Source organism: Myotis myotis, unplaced genomic scaffold, assembly GCF_014108235.1.
Source record: "Myotis myotis isolate mMyoMyo1 unplaced genomic scaffold, mMyoMyo1.p scaffold_m19_p_10, whole genome shotgun sequence".
Classification (NCBI taxonomy): domain Eukaryota; kingdom Metazoa; phylum Chordata; class Mammalia; order Chiroptera; family Vespertilionidae; genus Myotis; species Myotis myotis.
Genome location: NW_023416314.1, coordinates 56,794,144 through 56,814,584, shown reverse-complemented (window position 1 = coordinate 56,814,584; position 20,441 = coordinate 56,794,144). Strand labels below are relative to the sequence as shown.

The 20,441-nt window shown below is 39.9% G+C and overlaps 1 long non-coding RNA gene across 1 annotated transcript in view; it reads left to right on the top strand.

Moving 5' to 3' along the window:
• LOC118663562 overlaps positions 1 to 19,861 on the top strand; it is a 34,563-nt gene extending 14,702 nt beyond the window's left edge. Inside the window, exon 2 of the long non-coding RNA XR_004970081.1 lies at positions 19,602 to 19,861. This is a non-coding gene — a long non-coding RNA (uncharacterized LOC118663562). The remainder of the gene's footprint in view (positions 1 to 19,601) is intronic.
• Positions 19,862 to 20,441: the final 580 nt, after the last annotated feature.

The following is a 20,441-nucleotide window of genomic DNA, read 5'->3' as shown; positions in this document are numbered from 1 at the left end:
AACTGGGTTGCTGAAAAGCAAACAAACCCTGTTGTAAGTACATGGCATACCTTCAGTTATTATCTACAAATAAACCCTGGTAATGAGGTTTGGGTTCCTCTCGATTGCATGTTGATGATACATTCTCGGTGGAACTGACGCAGGCCTATTAAGCATGCTTGCTCCTGCCACCGGTGGCTGTTAATTTGACAGGACACTGTCACATTAAGTAGAACAAACATGTTTTCGCCCAGTTGGCCATCCAGAACCGACATGGCTGTTACTCTAACAACTGGATATTGATTGGAATCACTCACCCCTTCCGACCCTCCACTGGGAGGTGGAGAGCAAGCTTGGACGGTTGAGGATTTGGCACACATGAGCAGCATGTTAAGGACAGCCACAAATTTTAAGCCATTTAGCTCCTTGTCACGTTTATCCTTTAGAGACTGCCTGGTTCTCATTTTCATCGGTGGGACAGAGGCTCTGAATAAATCGTTGTGTTTATTAATTTTATGGATCTACACATCCACTCAGAAGGGATGTTGTTTTTTAAAAGTTTACAGCTTTATAAATGCAAAACACCCAAAGGCACCTAAAAAGGATTCTGTAAAATGTCCAAAATGAGACTGAGAAATTTAAAATTCCTTGAATTTTAAAAGGGAGGATGGACTCTGACCTCTTTTTAATCTATGTAATTAGGACACATCCACTTAGCTTTCAAATGACCAACCCATTTGCCTCCCTAAGGCAAACTCACTAGAGCTGATACTTAATCTGTTTTTAATTTTTGGTTATTGTAAACTTGCTTATTACTATATGTACCTAACATTTGGCAGACTTAAATTTGCAGCCAATAAGTTATTTATCACAGATAGAATTTAACCTGTGCAATTGCTGGCTCTCATTTACCTGTGCCTCTGTCAGTTTGAGCTTATCTGATGCCCTGCTCTGCCCATTAAATTCCATGTTCATCATAGAATCTCCTGGTAGAAAAGGACCTTTGAGTCCTTTGTCTGCTATCGAACATTCCTAAGTGAGAATTTGAGATTTGTTTGAATACCTCCAGTGATGGTAAATTCATTATCACCCTAGATCAGTGGTTGGCAAACTGTGGCTCGCGAGCCACATGTGGCTCTTTGGCCCCTTGAGTGTGGCTCTTCCACAAAATACCACGTGCGGGCGTGCATGTACAGTGCAATTGAAACTTCGTGGCCCATGCACAGAAGTCAGTATTTTGTGGAAGAGCCACACTGAAGGGGCCAAAGAGCCGCATGTGGCTCACGAGCCGCAGTTTGCTGACCACTGCCTTAGATAATTCTATTAGAAATTTATTTTACTTGTCAAAAATATGTTGCCATAAATCTTCCAGTCATTGGTCATACATCCCCTGGTCATATAGTATAGGTCAAACCCCTTTTCTATATGTAATTAATTCAAATATTGAAAATAGTTGTGGTGTTCTCCTTGTGTCTTCTCTAAGCTAAACATATAATCTTTTAAAACTGTTTCTTCTATAGCAGGGGTCTGCAAACTATATCTGAGGGCCACATTCAACCTGCCATTATTTATGTAAATAAAATTTTATTAGAACATGTTCATTCATTTACATATTGTCTATGGTCTCTTTCAGGCTGCTATGTCAGAATCAAATAGTTGTAGTAGAGATATTATTGCCCCCAAAGCCTAAAATATTTAAATATCTATCTATCTATCTATCTATCTATCTATCTATCTATCTATCTATCTATCTATCTCTATACCATGTTTGCTGACTCTTGTCCTGTCCCACATAGCATGTCAAGCTCTTTCATTATCTTTATTTTTCCTGGGAGCCTTTCAGTTTTTCACTATCCAAGGCTGTAACATGTAACACCCCAACATTGAGAAGCTTGTGTCACTTTTTCTGAATACTCTTTCTATTAATGCAGACAAAAATCCATTGGCTTACAAAAATCCTCTTTCTTAAAGTCCAAAGAAATCCTCAGTTAAACCAGTGAGATTCACCTGGTTTATGGTAGAAAAACATAAATCTTTGTAGTTTTTCTCTAAATCTTTTTTTTTATTTTAATGTTTCACTGTTGCTTTAAAATATACTTTTGAGTACTTATTCTTATACAGCGTTGTTCTAGACACTGTATGAAATGCTAAATAAAAGAGTCCTTTCATAAAAGAGCTCATGTCTGGTTGTATGAAGGAAATATTTATGAAATGATGTATTTATTGTGTTTATTTTTTAAAATATGTTTTTACTGATTCCAGAGAGGAAGGGAGAGGGAAAGAGAGAGAAACATCAATTATGAGAGAGAATCATTGATCGGCTGCCTCCAGCACACGCCACACTGGGGATCAAGCCTGCAACCCAGACATGAGCTCTGACCAGGAATTGAACCATGACCTACTGGTTCATAGGTCAATGCTCAAGCACTGAGCCAAGCCAGCTGGGCATATTTTATTTATTTTTTTATCTCCCTTCAATAGATTAAATCCCTTCAGCTCCAAAAAGGCAAGGTGCTTTTTCTGCTTATTGCACTCTATTTCCCCAGTGCTTGACATATAGTAGATACTCAAGAAATATTGGTTTTATGAGGGTACTACTTAGAAAAGGAAAACAACATATCAAAATTTAACTAAATATTAAATTATGTGACAAAGACTATATGGAAACTAGAAACTCTGGGTAGAGACAGACCAACATGGCCTGGACATAGAGCTGAAAGAAATTTTATATGCAATCTAATTTTTCCTCTGAAAGTAGAAATCCTGTTTACAGTTTTCAGGTTAATATCTCCTACCTACACCAGAATCTTCTAGTTCACTTCTTAAAAACAAGAGATTCTTAATACCCATGATTGACCTGACTCAGAATCTTTGGAAGCTGCGTCCAGAAATATGCATTTTTGGCAAGCAGTACAAGTGAATTTCTTGAGCCCTGAAATTTGGAAACTACCTCTTTCAAAAGAAAGTGACACAACCTCTATGTGAATATCTCTAGTGATGAAGAAACCACCCTACCACAGACCAGCTTCTATTTTGCTTAGCTTTACTGGTGGGAAAAATATTTGTTAAACTGCAATCTGCCTCTTATCATTCCCAGTCATTGGTCCTAGTTGCATCCATTAAAGTCATATGAAACAAGTGTTATTTTTTCTCTTCCACGTGACAGCCCTTCAAATGTGTGGAAATTCCTATAAAGTTTCTTCTCTAAGCTAAACTTTTATTAGATGCTTTTATTTTTGTTATTGTTCACTGGAGAACTACCTGATATCTATCCAGAATTCTCAATCTGTGTTGCCAGGGAAACCTGGCACCCACCACAAAGAGAAATGGTTCAAGAATCCATAGATAAATCTCTCTTTTTTCCACTCCAAGCAAAGTTTACCACAGCCTCACTCCTTGTCCACATCTGAAGCCACACGATGGGCCTCCCTTGATGTTGAATCTCAGCAGACTCATTGGAAGGGGGCAAAGGGAACCTTGCTCACAGATCATGGATTCCAGTCTATACAATATTCTTGGCACTCTCCTGACAGGTTCCATATTTCTAACATTGGTCTTGAAATGTGTTTCCCAGAATAGACTGGTATAGTGGTCGAGCTGTAAGTCATAGAATCAGACTTCACTACTGGCTCTGCAACCTTGGGTGACTATTGTTTGACCTTTCTTAGACTCTGCTTGTTATTCTATAAAATGGAACGGTAGAATCAGAGGTAGTAAGTGATAGATGGTGAGTTTTCAATAAATGTTGATTACTATTACTACCTTCCAGGTAGAATGAGAACATTACTTTCCGGAAATCCTGTGAGTGCTATGATTTTTTATTTGCATTCTTGTCTCCTCTTGCAGATGGTGAGCTTCTCAAGGCAGGGACCCTTGCTGAAGTATTTCTAGCTACAGCTACTAAAGGGCCACTGGAGAGAGCTCAAATAATCCAATACTCTCTACATAAGTTTTCAACTTTTCCAATACTTTGCATATTGGCAACCCTCTACTTTGTGCTTCTAAAGAAGACCAACCCTAATACACACAACACTATGGGAAACCAATTTTAAAAAGCCACCATCACACCATCCTAGTAATTGGTAATTGTCTTAAATCCAGCTTCCCTGCCCTTGCTCTTGCTCTATTCTTAAGCCTATATCCCTACACCTGATCCTCTGGCCTGTTAACAAGGTTTAATTCTGAATTGCTGTATGACATAAGAACAAGGTTCAGTCTTGCTCCCTGATTGTTTTTGCTTCTAACCCCTGGGAGTAGCTACCCTGCCTACCTTAGTTGCAGGTCATGGAGCCTAGAGTTGCTTGGACAGCAGGCCAACACTCCAGCCATGCCTGCCCTACCACTTCCAGAGAAGAGCAAAGCAGGAGAATAAAAAGATGCCATGTTATAGGGTTGGTACACATCAGTCTGGTCTGACCAGGTCCTTTTGGTTTCCACTGTTGCACTATGCAGGTAGAGAGTAGAAGTAACACATCATCAATATTTCATTGTACTATCAGTGATGAAGTGTCGATATGGCCAGTTCAACAAGATGTGAGATTATGTGGGCAAACCCCTGAAAATTTCATCAGCCTCAGCTTAAGAAATCAGAAGGAATTATATGATGGTATCATGTCTTAAAAGCAAATAGCTGGTGCTGAATGTGACCTCATTTGTCTTTGTGGAGGTAGCCCAACACCCAATCAATCTGAGAATGGGAGTGTGATGCTTTGCACAGAAGAGGCTGGTGCAATTCAGCTGAGTGGGCAGGTTGATGGAAAGTGACTCTGGCATTGCTGAGTTCAAATGGAATTAAGGATTCATGAGAGTGCGCAGGCGGGCAGACGTAGAGCCCTGGGTGAATACAGAATGAGTCACAAGGGAGGCCCGGCTGGGCTTCGAATCCCAAATAAGCAAGGAATTGCTTTTTGATGATTCCAAACTATAAATATCATCACCTCAGAAAACCAGGTTCTCCTTTTACAACGTCAGGAATGAGCAAAGAACACAATGAGGCCAAGTGCCTATGTGACCGAAGGGCATACTGCATTGCGTAAATAATGCTGCTGCTCTGAAGCCATTCTTGAAAGAATTTTTAAGAAACACCCTTTTAAGCTATTATTTTAGTGGTTTTTAAATCATACTAAAAATCACAGAATTCGAGCAAATTCAGTTTCTCTGGGCTAATTACCAGGCAATAAAATTAAAAGCATTTTCTTGGACCCTATTCTGAGGCTGCTTATGTGATCGCTGAAGTTTAAGTATCACATGTCGCAGAAATGACAGTGCATTTCAGGTTTGATTGAGATGCTTATATCTCTACTGCCTTTACTCTCTCCTAGTGTGCTCTTTCAACTGAGGATAGAAAGTAGGGCAACAGCATTTGCATTTCCCCCCCAGAATTTTCTTAAAAGCATTGAAAAGAACATGTCCAGAATTTTTGACTCTGCCATGCTTGTCATGAGCAGCTCTTGCAGAATCCCCCACTGCAGGATTTAGTGAATGAGTGCAGATCTTGCTCACAACCTAGGAAGGTGTTAAGTGCTAGATCCCTGTGACCTGTCCAAATCTGCAAGGGCAGGTGGGCCCTATTTTCAGCAAAGGATTGCCCCCATAACATGCCAAAATAGAGGAAGCTAAAATCCTGCTCATAATCCAATACTGTTCTGTATTCATCGTGTGCACGGGAGGAAGTGATATGCTTTAACGCTGGAGCTATGTGCTTTAAGTGCATACAGAAACACATACATACATAAACTGCAATACTGTAGTCTCACCATTGCAGCTTTAATATGATGTGCCAAAGAGAAATAAAGGCCTAATTTAGGGGAAATAAGTTATGCATGTAGGGGCCTGGATCAACATGGCTCTATACACTCTAATGTTTGGAAGCTGATTAAACTGAAGCAGGTCTGAGCTCTGAACTACGTGACCAGAATTCTATAAAGCAGATTCTGTGTATCATCTGGGGAGACCTCATCTCCTTTCTCTGATCTCATCCAATTCCTGACTGGTGTCTCTGTCGTAATTTGTGAACCAAATGGGAAGAGGCAGAGCTGCTGGCTACTTTGTGTTCCTATCTTCACAAACATCTAAAAGAAAAAATCCCAGCACCTACCCAGACAAATGCAAATAAAATATTATCTATTTGATTAATCACAGCAATATCACAGAACATTCATCTTTTATTAAAAAGAATTGTTAGCATTCCAGAATTTTCTTGGAATTTTCATTGTTTCCTCCATTTATATGGTAACATGAAGGAAAGCTATGCTATATAAATCTAACACTTCTCTTTTCCTTCTAGGTATGTAATTTACACCATGTAAACCTCACAACTCTCTTTCAATATTTAAAATTACACTGTAGGCTCCTCATTTACTCATCTGGGATTTTTATTGCATAAAAAAACACTCTCTGAGTTTAAACTTAAGTATATATATCTTCTCTTCTTTGAAAAGAATTACAGCATGGAATGCACAACACTGATATATTTTTATTCTATCAATTTTCTCCCACAATATGCCTGTACATTAGAACCAGGTTTGGGCTCCACTAAAATCCATCTGTGAATGTGACCTATAATTTTTCCTTAGAATAAAAACACATGAAAAATGGGTTGGAATCTGTGGGTGAAAATAATAGAAAAGTTAACATCTAAGAAAGTGCATGGAATATCAGAATAAGATTTAGCAAAAAAATGCCAGCTGGAGTAGCTCAGTTGGTTGAGCATTGTACCATGCAACAAATGGTTACCAGTTTGATTCCCAGTCAGGGCACATGCTCAGGTTATAGGCTCAATCCCCTATAGACAGCATGCAGGAGGCAGCCCATCTCTCAGTGATGTTTCTATCTCTCTCCCCCTCTCCATTCCTCTCTAAAATCAATAAAAACATATTAAAAAGAAAAGATTTAGCAAAAACAACAACAACAACACACACACACACAGACACACACACACATACACCACACAAACAAGTCTCTCCTTCAGGAAGGTATTTATGGGTATGTGCGCTACAAACCATTCACAATCTAGCTCCTGTCCATCTTCCAAGGCCTCACTCTCTACCCCTTCATTAACCTACCTTTATAGATCTATTTGGTCAGCCTCAGCTCCCTGACTATATATATTCTCATACCATCTAACATTGACCCTCTGTTCCCTTTGTTTTCCCACCTTTGCATTCCTTTTCTACCTGTTAAGACCTACTTATTTTTCCAGACTCAACTCAGATGTCACACTCTCTTTGCCGAAAATATCCTCCTCACACAGCTAAAAAATGTCAGCCCCTGGCATTATTGGCACAATTTAGTTCTAAATTCCTTAGTCTCTAGTATAATAAATGGCCTTACCTACAAAGTGACAATTGAGTTGAAAGAGAGAAAGGGAAAGAAGGAGGGACAGAAGGAGGGAGGGAGGGATGGAGGGTGGGGAGAAAGGGAGAAAGAGAGAGAGAGAGAGAGAGAGAGAGAGAGAGAGAGAGAGAGAGATTAAGAGAGAGACAGAGGTATTCCAGTTAAAGAGACAGCAATTGCAAAAAAACTATGGTGAGAGTGTGACTGGCTTGGTCAAAGAAGAAAAAGAACGTTGAAGCGGTTGGAGTAGAGGAAACAGAGCATTAGAGCCATGGTGGCCATGGTAAGTGCTTGGCTTTGAGTATGATGAGAAACTGTTAGAGGAATTAAAGGTAAACAGTAAGACAATTTGATTCAAAATTTTGGAATGATCACTGAGACAGTTGGGCTGAGAACAGATGGGAGATGGTCAGTGAAGCACAGTTAAAAGGCTATTACAATAATCCACATATAAAACTGCAGGTGGCCCTGGCCGAATAGCTCAGTTGGTTTGACCATCATCCCAATGAGCCAAGGTTGCGGGCTCTCTGGTCAGGGCACATAAAAGAATCATCCAATAAATGCATAAATAAGTGGAACAACAAATCGAAATCTATCTATCTATCAATCCATCTATCTATCTATCTATCTACCTACCTCTCTACCTCTATTTCTCTATATCCCTTCCTCTCTCTTTCAAATCAATCAGTAAATACTTTAAAAAAAAAAACTACAGGTAACTTGGACATGAGCAAAAGCAGGAGAGATGGTGAGAAGCTTTCAGATTCCATATTTATTTTGAAAGTAGAGCTGAGATAATTTGCCCATTGATTAGTCTTGTGCAGAGTGGAGCAAAGAGGCATTACAGATTACAGTGTTTGTGGCCTCAGCCAGTAGACAGACAGAGTTGATATTTGGAAAAAACCGCAGGAAGAACAGGAGAAGCAGGTTTAGTCTGGCAGGGATATTCAGGAGTTCAGATTTCAACCAGATAAATGTGTAATGTTTCTTTAAGTGGTTATGTCAAGTGGACAGTTGAGTAAGAGCCTGGAATTCAAGAATGGGGTCTGGGTTAGCAATATACATTTTGGAATGATCCAAATAGAGATGGTTTGAGAGATATGGGGGTGGCTGAGTTTACCAAGGGAATACATGTAGGTAGAGGAGAGAAGAAGCGGCCCAAATACTCTGTCCCAGAGAACTCTACTAATAAGAGATTGAAGTGATTAAGGGAAACCAGCAAAAGAGATGAAGAAGGAGTGATCAGTGAGATAAGAAGAGAGCCAAAAGACAACATGTCCCAGACACCAAGTGAAAAAAATGTTTCAAAACTGTGTCAAATGCAGCTACAAGGTAAGATGTGGTAGAACTTGAACCAACTTTTAATTATTGGGAGTCCATTTCTCACTGTGGTCGTTCTAGACCCTGTCAACCTGGGACAGTATATTCTCATCACAGTCTTTGTGAATTCATGTATCCTGGAGTTACACTGTACAAAGCCTGAGAAGGCACATCTGACAGCCTGAAACAACTATGAAGAGCCTTCTGCAAAGCCTCTTAAATCAGCATTGGTAAGTGACTGACAATAGTTAGTGAAAGGGCGAGGACTACGCCCTCCATCTTACTCTGGGTCCTCCATTTTTGGGCAGAGCCATGTGCTCGACAAGGCTTCTTCCTGGAAGAAGCCTCTGCTAGCCACACCCAGGATTTCTCTGGACTAACCAATGATAATCAAGGGAAGTGCATGCCATCAATATGACCACATCCTGTGTAACAAGACACCGACTCGCACCTGGCCAATCGGCGGGGCCCACAGTCCCCTCTCCTGCCCTTACTCCACCCCCCTATAAAACTCCTCATCCCATCAGGCTTCGCTCTCTCTGCCACTTGGCTTGCCATTGTGTCGGTGAGTGTGGTGGACGGGGAGCTCGAGCTAGCTTGAAATAAAGGACTCTTTGCTTTTGCATCAGACTCGCTGGCTCCCTGGTGGGCTCTTGGGAATATTGAAATCTGGGCATAACATTAGCAGGTCTGTTTCAGATGCACACAGGAACTTACACTCTACCTCACCTAACCCCACCTCACACACTTGGCCCTTGGCATTCTAAATGAAAAGAATGGTATATTACCATGCACTTCTTCTGAAAGTAAATGGGCTTTGTATGGAAAATGGCACTAGTTGTTGATATTGCTATTATGTTATAACTATTAACTGCTTACATTTATCGAGTGATTAACCAGTACTAATTATTATTTTAAAATTTTTACATATATAATCTTGTGAAATCCTCATGATATCCTCTGAATTTGGTATTAATGTGATCCTGATTCTCAAATGAGGGTATTAAAAGGCTTACAGAGGTGGCTTACCTGAGGTCACAGTAAGCAATGGAATATTCTCTTTTTAAACCTCAAAGTCTATCTCTGGGGCTATGTGGCAAGAAATAAGAAAGGAAACATAGTGTTCTTTTAAGTGTCCTGTTCCTTGTATAATATATGTACTTTGACCTCTTAGTTACCACCCATTCCTTTTTGTGATTCCCAATAAGGCTGGGTTGTCTGGAACCAACCCCAGAATTTTCCTGATACTTGAAATGCAGGCACTTGCTGAATTTGCCATCCCCTTAACCTATTAGCTATTAGGTGTCTCATGGTCAAACTGACCAATAAGTAACCAAAAGCCATTTAAGTGAGAGCCTTTCATTCCTTCAGGATATAAAACTGCCCCCCTCCCTCCCCGCAAAAAAAGGTTATTAGCTAGCATTTCTGCAATCACATTGTCATGTAATCACTAGTCTCTAAGTTCACTTTTTCGGTCACACTCCAAAGGTTAGATACCAGACCTACAAAGATTGGGCAATTGTTGAACTTACTATCATCTTTGTTATAATAACAATTAGCCCTGGAGAAGCTATCTTGGGTGTCTTCAGCACAGAAGTTCTCCCGCTGCAGACACAGCTGATTCTCACTGCCAATTGGCCTGGAGGTCAATTCCTCCCAGTGATACCTATAACAATCAAGGCATAACTACAACAAGACTGTGCACAAAGCCCACAAGGGGGTGCACCAAGAGTGTCCACCTCAGGTAATGGGGGAGGCTGAGCCACTGGGCCCTACAGGACACCTAGCACACAAAACCACTCTACCAACACAGGGAAGCATAAAAAATGAGGAGACAAAGAAACAGGTCACGAATGACAGAAATGGAGGAAAGAAAACGACTGGATATAGAGTTCAAAACCACGTTTATAAGATTTTTCAAGAATTTTATGGAAACCACCGATAAATTTAGTGAGACCCTGGAGGATATGAAAAAAGACCAACTAGAAATTAAGCATACACTGACTGAAATAAAGAATAATATACAGAGATCCAACAGCAGACAAGAGGATCCCAAGAATCAAGTCAAAGATTTGAAATACAAAGAAACAAAAAATACCCAACCAAAGAAGCAAAAAGAAAAAAGAATCCAAAAATATGAAGATAGTGTAAGGAGCCTCTGGGACAACTTCAAGCGTACCAACATCAGAATTATAGGGGTGCCAGAAGAAGAGAGAGGGCAAGATATTGAAAACCTATTTGAAGAAATAATGACAGAAAACTTCCCCTACCTGGTCAAAGAAATAGACTTACAAGTCCAGGAAGCGCAGAGAACCCCAAACAAAAGGAATCCAAAGAGGACCACACAAGACACATCATAATTAAAATGCCAAGAGCAAAAGACAAAGAGAGAATCTTAAAAGCAGCAAGAGAAAAAAAGTCAGTTATCTACAAGGGAGTACCCATACGACTGTCAGCTGATTTCTCAACAGAATCCATGCAGGCCAGAAGAGAGTGGCAAGAAATATTCAAAGTGATGAATAGCAAGAACCTACAACCAAGATTACTTTATCCAGCAAAGCTATCATTCAGAATAGAAGGTCAGATAAAGAGCTTCACAGATAAGAAAAAGCTAAAGGAGTTTATCACCACCAAACCAGCATTATATGAAATGCTGAAAGGTATTCTTTAAGAAGAGGAAGAAGAAAAAGGAACTCTTACCATTTGCCACAGCATGGACGGAACTGGAAAGCATTATGCTAAGTGAAATAAGCCAGTCAGAGAAGGATAAATACCACATGATCTCACTCATTTGTGGAATATAATGAACAACATAAACTGATGAACAAGGACTGATCCAGAGATGGAGAGGCATTGATTGGACTGTCGGGCCTTGGAGAGAAGGTAGGGGAGGGTGGAGGTAAGGGGGAAAGATCAACCAAAGGACTTATATGCAAGCATATAGGCCTAACCAATGGACACGGACAACAGGGGGTGAGGGCATGAGCGGGGGGGTGGCAGGCGTAGGGGCTAACATGGGGATAAGGACACATATGTAATATCTTAATCAATAAAAAATATATTAAAAAAAATAGAATATGCAAACTGAAAAAAAAAAAAAGAATTAGCCTTAACCGGTTTGACTCAGTGGATGGAGTGTCGGCCTGAGGACTGAAGGGTCCTGGGTTCGATTTCAGTCAAGGGCATGTACTTTGGTTGCAGGCATATCCCCAGTAGGGGGTGTGCAGGAGGCAGCTGATCGATGTTTCTAACTCTCTATTCCTCTCTGTAAGAAAATCAATAAAATATATTTAAAAAAATTAAAAAAATTAACTTGGTAAGAAATAATATAACTCTTTTTGTTTAAGTGACTGGTGGCTGAGATGGATGCTTTAAAAAATTTGTAAGTCTGAAATGTCAAGTCATTTGTTAGAGAAAATAATTATTCAAATTCCTTTGTAGACAGAACATTTTTTTCCAAAAAAAAAAAAAAAATGTCTGTGCTATTGGGGAAAATGGTTTAGAACTACTCTGCTCCTCCCCCGCCTCCCCGCCCCCCGCAAAAAAAGACTTATGTACGTATGAGTTTAGGTTACATTTTTGCCTCCTTGTTCACTAAAAAATATTATTGGAAAATCTTATTTCATGAGGAATATGATGAAATGACACTAAATCTCCATGTTTAATGGATACCAGAATATTTTCTTGGACTGTTTCCATTATTCCTTATGCTTTTCCATTCCCTACGACAACCTTGATCACTTCAGGTAAATCTGCGAAGTGTCAGAGAAGAGGAAGAAACAACTGACTCATTCTCAGCAAGGAAAATTTGCCCTGGAATTAGATTTCCTAACCATCATGATAGACTGTGCTGAGTCACACAGAGCCTCATCTGCCTTCCCCTATTCCACACCCAACATCATCCATATACCTTGGAGGTAGTCATCCTGGGATCAGGATGTGTGTATGCGTGTATGTGTGTGTATGTGTGCTTGCACACATGTGCATGCAGCACCCCTGGCCCCCATAGGGAACAAGCCTAAGTTCCCTACTTCATTAGCAGAAGAGTCTGCCTAAAAGAGAGTTTCCTGATGCAATTTAAATCCAGGCTCCCATCTTTCCTTTCTCAATGGTATAAGGTAAAAAAAACCAGGTTTGAAATCAGATAAAGCCAGTTTCAAATTCATATTCTACATTCTCATTCCTAAGCCATCTCAGGAAATCATTTACACTCTCTGAGCTTTGGTGATCAAGAGGAATAAATAGACCTGTGACTTCTGAAACATACATATAGCAAGTACTAGTACACACATGATCACCCATTTCATTTGGACATCAATGAAGGTTAAAGAGGAATATCTTCAGCCACGTCCTTTAACTTTATCATCTTGTTCTAGAAAATAAAGTATCAAGCTCGCTTTATAAAGTGAGAGAATTTAACTCACAGCTAGTTCTGAATTTATAAACCACCTCACAACTAGGTTAAAGCAGTGACATGACATATGTTGCCACCAGCCACAGCCATACTGAATTGGGGCAAGCTTCCTACCCTGTTCCTTACAAGGACAAAACCAGCCCTTGGAGAAGCAGAGCAGGAAGACTATATAAAAAACAGAAGGGAGCAGCTCTGATGCTTTGTTTCAAGTGTATTCATCAAAGTAATTCTTCCTCCTCTAGATCAGAGTAAGGAAGAGGCAGACTAGGTGAGAAGATATGGCCAACGAGCTCCTCTCACATGGAAGGAAACATCTAGAATCGTTGTGAAGTATTTTTTTCCATAACATTGGTTTCATAGAGAAATGCTGACTGATCTAACCCCTGGTCAATTCGTCTGGCAAGAATATTAGTCCTAGGAACAGAGACCCAGAAGATCAATTTGAAAGTTTTTAAACCCTGTAGGTATGATATGGTTTATACTCTATACAAGTATTTTGTCTTAGTGATATATTTGCATTTTCTGCAACATATTTTTATCAGGGAGTTTATCACCTTTTTAAAGCATAAGGAATTACTTTATAAATAATACCACAGGCACGTAACCAGAGAACTAATTATATGAACAATTACCACCATCAGGGAAAGCCCTAGACTTGTAACCTGAAGAACTGATTTTAAGTCCCAATTCAACCATTTCCTAGATAAATATCTTGCCCAGTCATTTAAACTAAGTCTCAGTTACCACGTCTTTTAAAATGTAGAAGATGTCAGGTTGCCTGAGAGGTTCCATATGATGCTGGCCAGATCACTAAAGGTTATATGTAAAGCATTTTGAAGGTGCTATGCATGTAGGTATGGCATCTCTAAGGGCTTCAAATGTATTTTAACAGAAAAATAAAAGGACCTTGTGCTTTGGAAATGTAGGCAATGGAAAAAACACCCTCAATCTTTTAACAGTATGTGAGAGCAAAACAAAAAGAGAAAAGAAAATGAGAGATTCTGTTTTCTTCCCACTCAAAAATCCATTATTTTTTCATGATGGGCTCAGCCTTGAAGAGATTTTACATAGAAGAGGAGGTTTTCATTTTGTAGTCCCAGGGCCAAATATTTCAGAATCAACCAGTTACCAAACAATTGGATATTTCACATAGATTTATCCTTGGTGAAAAGTCAGGCTGAATCTACCACGAGTATCTTCTTGTAAATGCTCTTAATTCGAAAATGAAACAAAAGATGTGCTGCTGCTAAGAGCTTCAAGGTCTAGAATGCCTCTGTGCTCCTTATTATAATTCCTTTCTTCAAAATAGGCATTTTGTATCCCTGAAGGACAAGCCTTGTGTTCACTCTGCTCTGAGAATTGATTAATGTCTCAGGATGTGATGTATACTTAAGCCAGACTCACGGCCTATTAGCAATTCACAAACGATGACAGTGCACAGTTCTGTGCTAAACTCCATTTTGCATTTAAAAAAAAATCCTTAAAAATCTGCCTCCATTTCCAGAATGGTATATAAACGGGTCAACAAATCGCATTTGTATTGAGGGAAGGGAGGTAGAAGCTTATGAATTTATCATAGCCTCAGGCTGTTCTGTGACAAATTAAATATCACTCTGGCCACTGAGGTCCTTACCAGGCAGCTGGTCAGAATGAGCTACTGATAGATTGAACTTCTTTTCCTGGAGACAAGTCAGCAGCTCACCCAAACATGAATTGTATCCCCACACCAGAAAGAAAATCACATCATGCTGAAAGTAAGCCTCTCGTCTCTACAAGACTGCAGTCTGGTAATTTCCTTAGAAGACAAAGAGGTTTTATGGCAAGAGAAAAATCATGAGATAGGTCAAGAGCTGGGAAGAAGGGTGGTGGGGAGAGTACCTCAATTCCAATGCCAGGTGTGAGTGTGTGTGTGTGTGTGTGTGTGTGTGTGTGTGTGTGTGTATACTCTTTACATAGACATATTCTGTTTCTTGAAGGTGAATTCTTTTTCCTCTCATTTTTGTGACCTTAACAGGTCCCAGGAAGTGGTTATAAAAGCAGCCCCCCGTCAAAGGGCTCACAAATTTGCCAGGAACCTCATACCCAAGAAACAACTGTCTAAATTACAGTTTTTAACTGGATTTATTCATAGGCAATCCTCATTTTCTCACTTAATCTAATGGTATGCAATTGGACTCAATATGTAAGTGGTCTCTTTTTGTTCTGTAATTGGTATAAGATATGCTTTGATATGAACCAGTAATCCTAAAAGATCCTACAACTCAATTAAAAGGTTCATCTCTTAAAGCTTTAGCTTATAAAATAAAGTGTTTTACTTTATGCTCTATATGCTTTACCACAATAAACCAAGAAAAAAAGAAAGGTATTTTCTCCCAGAGAAGCACACATGTTAATCAGAAAGGGAAAAGATTTTCTGTGACTAGGTCATAGGATCATACTTTCAGAATTGGAAAGTATCTCAGAAAAATTCATCCACTACAGAATTTTCCAGAATGTAATTCTACAATTGTTGCAGTTTTTGCCACAAGAAAGGGTTCCAAAGTCATAGTGGTCATTAACTCTGCTCACCACCATCCAGCTTTCCTCTCCTCAGGGCACTATCTATATTTCTTAGAGTTGACTGGGGTCATTTGACTAGTTCCGGACAATGAATTGTGAGTGAAAACTATATGTATCAGATTTGGGCTATAACACTTAATGGCTGGTTTGAGACCCTCCTAAACTTCCTGATCTCTTTCTGGCAAAATGAATTGCAATTTTCATGATGATGTTTGCTCCAGCCGCTGGTATCCCTGAGTGACTGTGAAGAAAAGAGTCCACTCCACTGTCATTAAACCATATTGAATATGTAGTGTGTGTGTGTGTGTGTGTGTGTGTGTGTGTGTGTGTGAGAGAGAGAGAGAGAGAGAGAGAGAGAGAGAGAGAGAGAGAGAGAGAGAGAGACAGAGAGAGAGAGAGAGAGAATTTCTATTTTAAAACCTATGAGATTTGGATGTATTTTTTTTTCTCAGTATAACCTAGTGTATCCTAACTGATACAATGGTTCAGATAAGTTTGAGGAACACAGATTCAAGGCTTTAAAATGCTAATAAAAAACATGAATCTTCAAGAGAGGAATATATTGGAAACATCTGTCATACCTATTTGACAACGGAAGTTTTGATTTGTCTTAGTTTAGTTTTTGTGTGTTGTGCAGAATACTTATGACCATGACGAAGATCTAAGTCTCACAGAGCAGTTAGATAAATATCTTCGGTTCAATCTTTGCAGTTTACAGAATAGTCAACCAAAGACCCAAGGACTGAAGGTCTTCTCCAAGTGGCGTAGTCAGTTAGTGGCAGGCATGGGAGCTGATGCCCAACGTCCATGTCCTGGACCTGGCAGGCTGAGGAAGCTTCACAAGTGAATCCGACATGTGCTAATGTTCTAGCCTTTTACATGCATCTTTAAAGAGTCCAGGGGAAGCACCGTGCCACCTTATTAAAATACCACACAAATTAAAATCAGCACAAAGTTGGCATTTGCCCACAGGTAATTAAAAGAAAGAAACTGGTAAGAAAAGCTCAAAAAATTTCCCAACCAAGACAAAAGCTCAGAGTTAACAATTTGTTGTTGTTGTTGAGATGTGAGGGGAAAAACATCTTCCGAAGCAGGACTCGGCAACCCTGCTAAAACCTGGCAAAAAATTAGCTTTCTTACTAAAAACCTGGCAGCGAGAACGTCAAGGACATATTGTCTTCCTTTTCCTTGGGGAAAGCTTTGGCCAAAATGAGATTTCAGCCTGAAACAAGGGGGAACATATCTGATTCACTGAGCTTGTTGCTAAGCCATGGAAGATGCTTCCCTGCTTTGAAACCATTTATTTGGACTGGTGCTGGCGGCCCAGTAGAATTTCTTTCTCCCATACAAAACCTCAGTAATCAGAGATATAGCTTTGAAGCTGTGGAAGTAGAGATCTACTGAAACCTCATTTGTATTTAAGCACAGTGTTAGAGGAAAGGGGTAAAAGCTGTTTGGAAAAAAAAACCCCCCCCCGCCCCCCCCCCCCCCCCCCAAAACACACATACACACACAGTAAACTGCTCCATGGATATTGCTGGAAATTGATTGATTACCAAAAGATATAAGAATTTTTTTTTATGTTACCTTTTGTAGCAACTCCACACTTAAGTCTCTGAGCTTCACCAATTCACTTTGTTTCACAAATTGGGAAAAGTTCTAAATGGTATGCTTTATTTTTATGGAAATATGGTCCCCAAATGCAGGATCTCTGTGGCTGCTTTGGAATTACTCAAATCATATTGGGTTCTTCACTGGAGTGAAATGAGAGCTTTAGTTAAAAAGTAATGAAGTGTAATTGGAACATAAATAATTTTTAAACATTGTGGTGCAGGCCTGAAAACCGGCATGTGGATAGTTCTGAGTCATGCCCCAGGGTGTGGACTGGTAGGCACAGGTGGGAGCATGAATTCCAAATAGTGCCTTGAGGGTGCCAGACGTAGTGGCGGGGACAGAAAAACCTCTGCTTTGTCAAAGAGCCTGCACAGAAAGCCTTCTTTTTAAGTGCAGCTCTACCCCCATGTGAACAGAGAGCCCGAAGCCTCTCTCAGCTGCAGACGCAGGATCCGTTCAGCTCATCAAAGCTCTCTCTGCCTCGGCAAACACAAATGACTGCAGTGCCTAGCCTGAGAGCTCTTTCTGCACAAAACAGGAGGTGAAATTAGGATAAACCGGACTCGGAAAAATAATTTATTTGAAGCTGCTGTAACAGCTTCCTTGGTGAACAGAATCCAGAGGGAGGCACCAGTGAAACTGCAGAAGAAAATAATAAACCAAACCTGAAAGATCACGGACCCTCCTTCACCTGCCGCTTATTTGCATAGCCCACTCCTCCAGAAATAGCACATCCATACTTGGCAAAAGGGCTACTCGTCAAATAGCAGAAACTACACAATGACTAAGCATCATTGTCTGTCTCCAACATAATCATGTGATTTTTAAAATCAGATTGGAGCCTGTTTCTGGCTCCTTAGTTGTCTAAAACTTACAAAGAGGTTCATCCCTAAGTTAAAAAACAAATCCAACCATATTGCTATCCCACTTTCCTTCCTTCCTTGTTTCATTTTCTCTTTGTGTCTAATCTGATAAATACCTTGTCAGGAAAATGTTCTGGATTTATCAGCTTATTCTTTCCAGATCTGTGACAGAGGAAGAAGGGTGGTGTGACTGCTAGCCATAAGCTGAGAGTACAAGGTACCTTGTTCACCAGTTTCATCCACTCTCTCATTCATCCATTCATTTAACAAACATGTTACAAATGTCGCTAAACAGAGCGCTGTGCTCATTATTCACCCAGGTGCACAGACCAAAAAGATGCAGACTCCGATTTAAAGAAACAGTCTGGTAAAAAAAAAAAAAAAAAAAAGGCAGACATGTACACAAATATCTGTAAAACAAAGCAGAAGGACATAACATATATGATAGAGGTGACAGTAACATACTATAGAATACACAGGGGCAGACAAATAATTCTCATAGGAAACACAGACTGATCCAAGCCTTGAAGTAAAAGCAGTGGTTTCATAAATGGAGAGGGAAGTGCAGACCTACTGGGATGAGAAAACAGCATGAGTGATGGACAAAATGTGTCATATATTGCATTTCCAGTAAAAGAAAAAAGTCTCCTTTAAGTATAGATTGCCTCTATTTAGTACATGCTCTTCTTCCTTCACAATGCTTTTTTAAAGTCCCCCATTCTCACTATTTTTACTCCTTGACTTTATCCTTCTATCCCCAGTATTCTGCCTTCTGCCCAAACATGTACTGCAATTGCCCCTGCCTAGATTATCAATGATACATCCAAAATGGCTCCGACACTAGTGGTATTTGGCACTGATGACCTCTCTTTCCTTTTTTAAAAAATATATTTTATTGATTTTTTTACAGAGAGGAAGGGAGAGGGATAGAGAGTTAGAAACATCGATGAGAGAGAAACATCGATCAGCTGCCTCCTGCACACCCTCTACTGGGGATGTGCTCGCAACCAAGGTACATGCCCCTGACTGGAATTGAACCTGGGACCCTTCAGTGAGCAGGTCTATGCTCTATCCACTGAGCCAAACTGGTTAGGGCTCTTTCCTTCTTGATACTCACTGTTTTGGTTATTTGACAGACATCAATCTCTCCTGGTTTCCTTTCTACCTTTGTAGTTTCTTGTGTCTCAGTTTATTTTTGAGCACTGATTTCTCTGCCCATCATTTATATTAGTGATTACCAAACAGGGGCATTATGAATCCCTAATTACCAGATACCATGGAAATAAGGATTTTGATAGGTGGCCTCAAAGATGAACCCCAATGATTTCTGCCTCATGGTATTTATATTCTTGTGTAATCCCCTCCTCTTGAGTATGGAATAATAGACTGGACTTACTTCTAATAAACAGAATACTGAAAACGCGATGTGATGTCATTTCTGAGATTAGGCTATAAAAGGACTGTAGCTTCCATCTTGAAAGAGTTCTTATTGCTCTCTCTTGAATTGTTCAACCTAGAGAAGCCAGCTACAATGTCATAAGGCAGCCATATGGAGAGGCCCAAGTGACAAGCGACAGAAGCTTGCCACAACCCATGTAATTAAGCTTGAAAGAGGATACTCTGTCAATCAAGCCTACAGATGGGACCACAGGCATGGCCGACAACTATACTGCAACCTGAGAGACCCTGAGTTAGAGGCAACCAACGAAACCTCACCTCAATTTCTGACCCACTGAAACTGTGAAATAATAAATGTTTGTTGTTTAAAGCTGCTAAACTTTGGAGTGATTTGTTACACATTAATGGATAAGTAATATAGGAACCCTAACTGTTGGGCCTCACCACCCACCTATGCTTTCTTGCCCCCAATCCAGGCCCTTCCTGCAGCCTCCAGCCTCCATCCACAGCCCCCTTTCTCCACCACTGCCAGGCCATTTTATTAATGCCTTTGAATTCTCCTATAAATTTATTTTCCTTATACAATTTTATTTGCCCAATTATTTCTACAAATACTGGGTTGAAAGCCAGTGCTCTAAATGTTGGTGTTTCTCAGGGTTCTATCCTTGGCCTGTTTCTCTTTTCACTTTACCCATTCTGCCTTGGAAATCATGCCTGTGTCCCTATCTAGTTCCCCAAAACACATTTTTAAGACTTACTTCAAAACTTAACTGATCATTGGCTGAACTTATAAATGCTCTTGCAAAATATGCTTTTATTCCATAGTCCCCATTTAAAAAATGGTGCTGCCGTCACCCAAATCATCCTTAATTTCTCCCTCTTTCTACTAACTGTTCTTTCAGTAACCACTTAAAATCCTATGAAGTCTACTTCCTTAATATGCCTGCATCTATATCCTG